The following is a 6080-nucleotide window of genomic DNA, read 5'->3' as shown; positions in this document are numbered from 1 at the left end:
AACTGTCCAGTATTAGCCGGGACATCCCATATAATTACAAAATTCTTAAGGGGTTGGACAGGCTAGTTGCAGGAAGATTGTTCCCGATGTTGTGGAAGTCCAGAACAAGGGGTCACACAGTTTAAGGATAGGGGGGAAATCCTTTAGGACCGAGATGAGGAAAACATTTTTTCACACAGAGAGTGGCGAATCTGTGGAATTCTCTGCCACAGAAGGTAGTTGAGGCCACACAGTTCATTGGCTATATTTAAGAGCGGGTTAGATGTGGCCCTTGTGGCTAAAGGGATCAGGGGGTATGGAGAGAAGGCAGGTACGGGATACTGAGTTGGATGATCAGCCATGATCACATTGAATGGCAGTGCAGGCTCGAAGGGGCCCGAATGGCCTACTCCCTCACCTACAGTATTTTCTATGTTTTTATGACTCCGCTATCTTTAAGAGCCCTATCTAGCTCTTTCTTGAAAGCATCCAGAGGCCACACACACAGTTTAAGGATAAGGGGGAAATCTTTTAAGACCGAGATGAGATGAGAAAAACATTTTTTTTTCACACACAGAGAGTGGTGAATCTGTGGAACTCTCTGCCACAGAAGGTAGTTGAGGCCACACAGTTCATTGGCTATATTTAAGAGGGAGTTAGATGTGGCCCTTGTGGCTAAAGGGATCAGGGGGTATGGAGAGAAGGCAGGGGTGGGATACTGAGTTGGATGATCAGCCATGATCATATTGAATGGCGAATGGTGCAGGCTGGAAGGGCCGAATGGCCTCTACTCCTGCACCTGTTGTCTATGTTTCTATGATGGGCTAAATTGGTTTTTCCCGTATGGGGAACACCCTTGTCCCGTATTTGACCGCTGCTACTGGGGTCACCGTCGGATCACTGTCAGCCTCGACCCGTCCCTGACGTAGTGCAGCCCGTGGAGTGCAGCAGCAGCAGCAGCAGCAGCACCTCGCCCGTAGCCCCGTCGGTCGGTCAGCCCGGCCTAGCTGTCCGACCTTCGGGCCTTCGCCGGGGCTGACTCATCCTTCACCCAGCCACGGACCTTTGACCTTTTGTCCATTATTTGGGAGAGAGAGAATTGGCGACTCTAGTTGGACATCTTGGGATCAAACTGCATGTGCACACTCCTTTTTTCCTTTCGAGGACTTTATTGGTGGAAAGGGTCAAGAGCTTCGAATTCCTGAGCGTGCATATTTCCGAAGATCTTTCCTGGTCCCAGCTCACTGATGCAATCATAAAGAAAGCACATCAGCGCCTCTACTTCCTGAGAAGATTACGGAGAGTCGGTTTGTCAAGAAGGACTCTCTCTCCAACTTCTACAGTTGCACAGTAGAGAGCATACTGACCGGTTGCATCGTGGCTTGGTTCGGCAACCCGAGCGCCCAGGAGCGGAAAAGGCTGCAGAATGTTGTGATCACTGCCCAGTCCATCATCGGCTCTGATCTCCCCACCATCGAGGGGATCTATCGCAGTGGCTGCCTCAAAAAGCTAGCCAACATCATCAAGGACCCACACACCATCCTGGCCACACACTCATCTCCCCGCTACCATCGGGCAGAAGGTACAGGAGCCTGAAATCTGCAAGATCCAGGTTCAGGAATAGCTCCTTCCCCACAGCCATCAGGCTATTAAACCCACCAACAAACAGACTCTGAACTATAACAGCCTATGGCACTTTTATCTGCTTATTTATGTTTATATTGAACTGTGAACTGTTCTGTATTTTTGCTTAAGTCAAGTCAAGAGAGTTTATTGTCATGTGTCCCTGATAGGACAATGAAATTCTTGCTTTGCTTCAGCACAACAGAACATAGTAGGCATTGACTACAGAACAGATCAGTGTGTCCATATACCATTGTATAAATATATACACACATGAATAAATAAACTGATCAAGTACAAATAACAGATAATGGTTGTTAATGTTCAGAGTTTTTGTCCGAGCCAGGTTTAATAGCCTGATGGCTGTGGGGAAGTAGCTATTCCTGAACCTGGACGTTGCAGTCTTCAGGCTCCTGTACCTTCTACCTGAAGGTAGCGGGGAGATGAGTGTGTGGCCAGGATGGTGTGTGGGTCTTTGATGATACTGCCAGCCTTTTTGAGGCAGCGCCTGCGATAGATCCCCTCGATGGAAGGAAGGTCAGAGCCGATGATGGACTGGGCAGTGTTTACTACTTTTTGTAGTCTCTTAGAGGGAGTGCAGAGACGGTTCACCAGACTGATTCCTGGGATGTCAGGACTGTCTTATGAAGAAAGACTGGATAGACTTGGTTTATACTCTCTAGAATTTAGGAGATTGAGAGGGGATCTTATAGAAACATACAAAATTCTTAAGGGGTTGGACAGGCTAGATGCAGGAAGATTGCTCCCGATGTTAGGGAAGTCCAGGACAAGGGGTCACAGCTTAAGGATAAGGGGGAAATCCTTTAAAACCGAGATGAGAAAAACTTTTTTCACACAGAGAGTGGTGAATCTCTGGAACTCTCTGCCGCAGAGGGTAGTTGAGGCCACACAGTTCATTGGCTATATTTAAGAGGGAGTTAGATGTGGCCCTTGTGGCTAAAGGGATCAGGGAGGGATCAGGGGGTATGGAGAGAAGGCAGGTACGGGATACTGAGTTGGATGATCAGCCATGATCATATTGAATGGCGAATGGTGCAGGCTCGAAGGGCCGAATGGCCTACTCCTGCACCTAATTTCTATGTTTCCATGTCTCTTCCTCTCCAGGGCGCTCAAGTTGCCGAACCAAGCCTCTGTTGTGCTGAAGCAAAGCAAGAATTTCATTGTCCTATCTGGGACACATGGCAATAAAGTCTCTTGATTCGGTATTTGCATTTGCAGGTGTAACAGTCACGTTACATCAGACAATCATTATAATACAATGGTGGTGTTTTTATCAACAATGCGCTCGGACTCTCTCCCCCCACCGCGGAGACCAGCGTTCACGGAAGACCTCTAGAGTTCCCGTGGACACGCGTGTGTGTGCGTGTGTGTGTGTGTTCCCCCTCCAGGGACACACGTGAGCACGGACACAGTGTCTGTCACATTACATAGAGGATTCGGTGAACAGAATGCAGAAAGTAGGGACTAACAGGTTATTTTTGCCACCTGGCAAGCTGCAACTGGTTATTGTGCCTCAGGGTTTCAACGCCCCAAACCTATTTATGGGGTGACTCATTAGAGAGAATCAAATGTAACGCATCCAGAACCGCTGACAAGGCAAAGATCAGCGACACGGCTGCTGAGTCTGCGATCGGAGGGCACGGCACTCCTTCGTTTAGGAAGGGGCTGGATGAGCGTTTGATGGCACTGGGCATGTACTCGCTGGAGTTTAGAAGGATGAGGGGGAGGACCTCATTGAAACTTCCCAAATAATGAAAGACCTGGATAGAGTGGATGTGGAGAGGATGTTTCCACTAGTGGGAGAGTCTAGGACTAGAGGGCACAGCCTCAGAATTAAAGGAGGAAGGTTCCTTTAAACCATATAACCATATAAACCATATAACAATTACAGCACGGAAACAGGCCATCTCGGCCCTACAAGTCCATGCCGAACAAATTTTTTTCCCCTTAGTCCCACCTGCCTGCACTCGTACCATAACCCCTCCATTCCCTTGTCATCCATATGCCTATCCAATTTATTTTTAAATGATACCAATGAACCTGCCTCCACCACTTCCACTGGAAGCTCATTCCACACCGCTACCACTCTCTGAGTAAAGAAGTTCCCCCTCATATTACCCCTAAACTTCTGTCCCTTAATTCTGAAGTCATGTCCTCTTGTTTGAATCTTCCCTATTCTCAAAGGGAAAAGCTTGTCCACATCAACTCTGTCTATCCCTCTCATCATTTTAAAGACCTCTATCAGGTCCCCCCTTAACCTTCTGCGCTCCAGAGAATAAAGACCCAACTTATTCAACCTATCTCTGTAACTTAGTTGTTGAAACCCAGGCAACATTCTTTAGGAAGGAGATGAGGAGGAATTTCTTGGTGAATCTGTGGGATTCTTTGCCACACAGACGGCTGTGGAGGCCACAAGTCAGTGGATATTTTTAAGGCAGAGATAGATAGATTGTTGATTAGTGCGGGTGTCAGGGGTTATGGGGAGAAGGCAGGAGAATGGGGTTAGGAGGGAGAGATAGATCAGCCATGATTGAATGGGGGAGTAGACTTGATGGACCGAATGGCCTAATTCTGCTCCTATCACTTGTGACATGACCTAGGGAGGGCTGGGTGGTGTTTAGTTTAGAGATACAGCACGGAAACAGGCCCTTCGGCCCACATAGTCCTATGCTATCCCGCTTTCTATTCTGGGGACAATTTACAAAAGTCAATTAACCTTCCAAAAATGTACAGGTTTGTAGGTAAAAATTGTGCTCCCTAGTTATGGAATAGTGTTAGTGTGCGGGGATCGCTGGCCAGCACGGACACTGGGGGCCGAAGGGCCTGTTTCCGCACTGTATCTCTACAATTAAAATAGAAAGCAAGTAAAGTTGCGTACAGTTTTGGTCTCCAAATCTGAGGAAGGACATTATTGCCATAGAGGGAGTGCAGAGAAGGTTCACCAGACTGATTCCTGGGATGTCAGGACTGTCTTATGAAGAAAGACTGGATAGACTTGGTTTATACTCTCTAGAATTTAGGAGATTGAGGAGGGGATCTTATAGAAACTTACAAAATTCTTAAGGGGTTGGACAGGCTAGATGCAGGAAGATTGTTCCCGATGTTGGGGAAGTCCAGGACAAGGGGTCACAGCTTAAGGATAAAGGGGAAATCCTTTAAAAAACCGAGATGAGAAGAACTTTTTTTCACACAGAGAGTGGTGAATCTCTGGAACTCTCTGCCACAGAGGGTAGTTGAGGCCAGTTCATTGGCTATATTTAAGAGGGAGTTAGATGTGGCCCTTGTGGCTAAGGGGATCAGGGGGTATGGAGAGAAGGCAGGTACGGGATACTGAGTTGGATGATCAGCCATGATCATATTGAATGGCGGTGCAGGCTCGAAGGGCCGAATGGCCTACTCCTGCACCTAATTTCTATGTTTCTATGTTTCTAAACTTGGCTGAAGGAATCTTTAAGAGCACCACACCTATTAATTGCGGGGTAAACATGCCTATCATGACAATTGCTGCCACAGGCTTTTTTAATGTTGCTTTTAACAGTAAGCAAGAGGAATTAACTGATTCTCTAAGTCTAACCTAACTGGTTTGTCTTGTCATATACATCTGCATTTATCTTTGCTAGAAATTTAACACATTCGGCGGAGCTCTAATGATCTAGAGGTGCTTGTCGAGATAAAACTCACCCTCATCGTGGCTTGGTTCGGCAACCTGAGCGCCCAGGAGTGGAAAAGACTGCAAAAAGTTGTAAACGCTGCCCAGTCCATCATCGGCTCTGACCTTCCTTCCATCGAGGGGATTTATCACAGTCGCTGCCTCAAAAAGGCTGGCAGTATCATCAAGGACCCACACACCATCCTGGCCACACACTCATCTCCCTGCTACCTTCAGGTAGAAGGTACAGGAGCCTGAAGACTGCAACGTCCAGGTTCAGGAATAGCTACTTCCCCACAGCCATCAGACTATTAAACAAAAATCTGAACTATAATAGCCTATTGCACTTTATCTGCTTATGTATTTGTGTATATATATATATATATTCTATGGTATATGGACACGCTGATCTGTTCTGTATTCATGCCTACTGTATTCTGTTGTGCTGAAGCAAAGCAAGAATTTTGTTGTCCCATCTGGGACACATGGCAATATTAACCATATAACCATATAACAATTACAGCACGGAAACAGGCCATCTCGGCCCTACAAGTCCATGCCGAACAAATGTTTTTCCCCTTAGTCCCACCTGCCTGCACTCGTACCATAACCCTCCATTCCCTTCTCATCCATATGCCTATCCAATTTATTTTTAAATGATACCAATGAACCTGCCTCCACCACTTCCACTGGGAAGCTCATTCCACACCGCCACCACTCTCTGAGTAAAGAAGTTCCCCCTCATATTACCCCTAAACTTCTGTCCCTTAATTCTGAAGTCATGTCCTCTTGTTTGAATCTTCCCTAT

General features: G+C 46.9%; 1 long non-coding RNA gene across 1 annotated transcript; it reads left to right on the top strand.

Moving 5' to 3' along the window:
• The first annotated feature begins 905 nt into the window (after nucleotides 1–905).
• LOC129693655 (uncharacterized) lies at nucleotides 906–5606 on the top strand. Its single transcript, XR_008722900.1, has 2 exons — nucleotides 906–1561; nucleotides 5244–5606. It is a non-coding gene; the product is annotated as an uncharacterized LOC129693655 (long non-coding RNA).
• Nucleotides 5607–6080: the final 474 nt, after the last annotated feature.

The sequence above is a fragment of the Leucoraja erinacea genome, unplaced genomic scaffold (genome assembly GCF_028641065.1).
Source record: "Leucoraja erinacea ecotype New England unplaced genomic scaffold, Leri_hhj_1 Leri_379S, whole genome shotgun sequence".
Taxonomy (NCBI): Eukaryota; Metazoa; Chordata; class Chondrichthyes; order Rajiformes; family Rajidae; genus Leucoraja; species Leucoraja erinaceus.
This window is presented reverse-complemented; position numbering and strand designations above follow the sequence as displayed.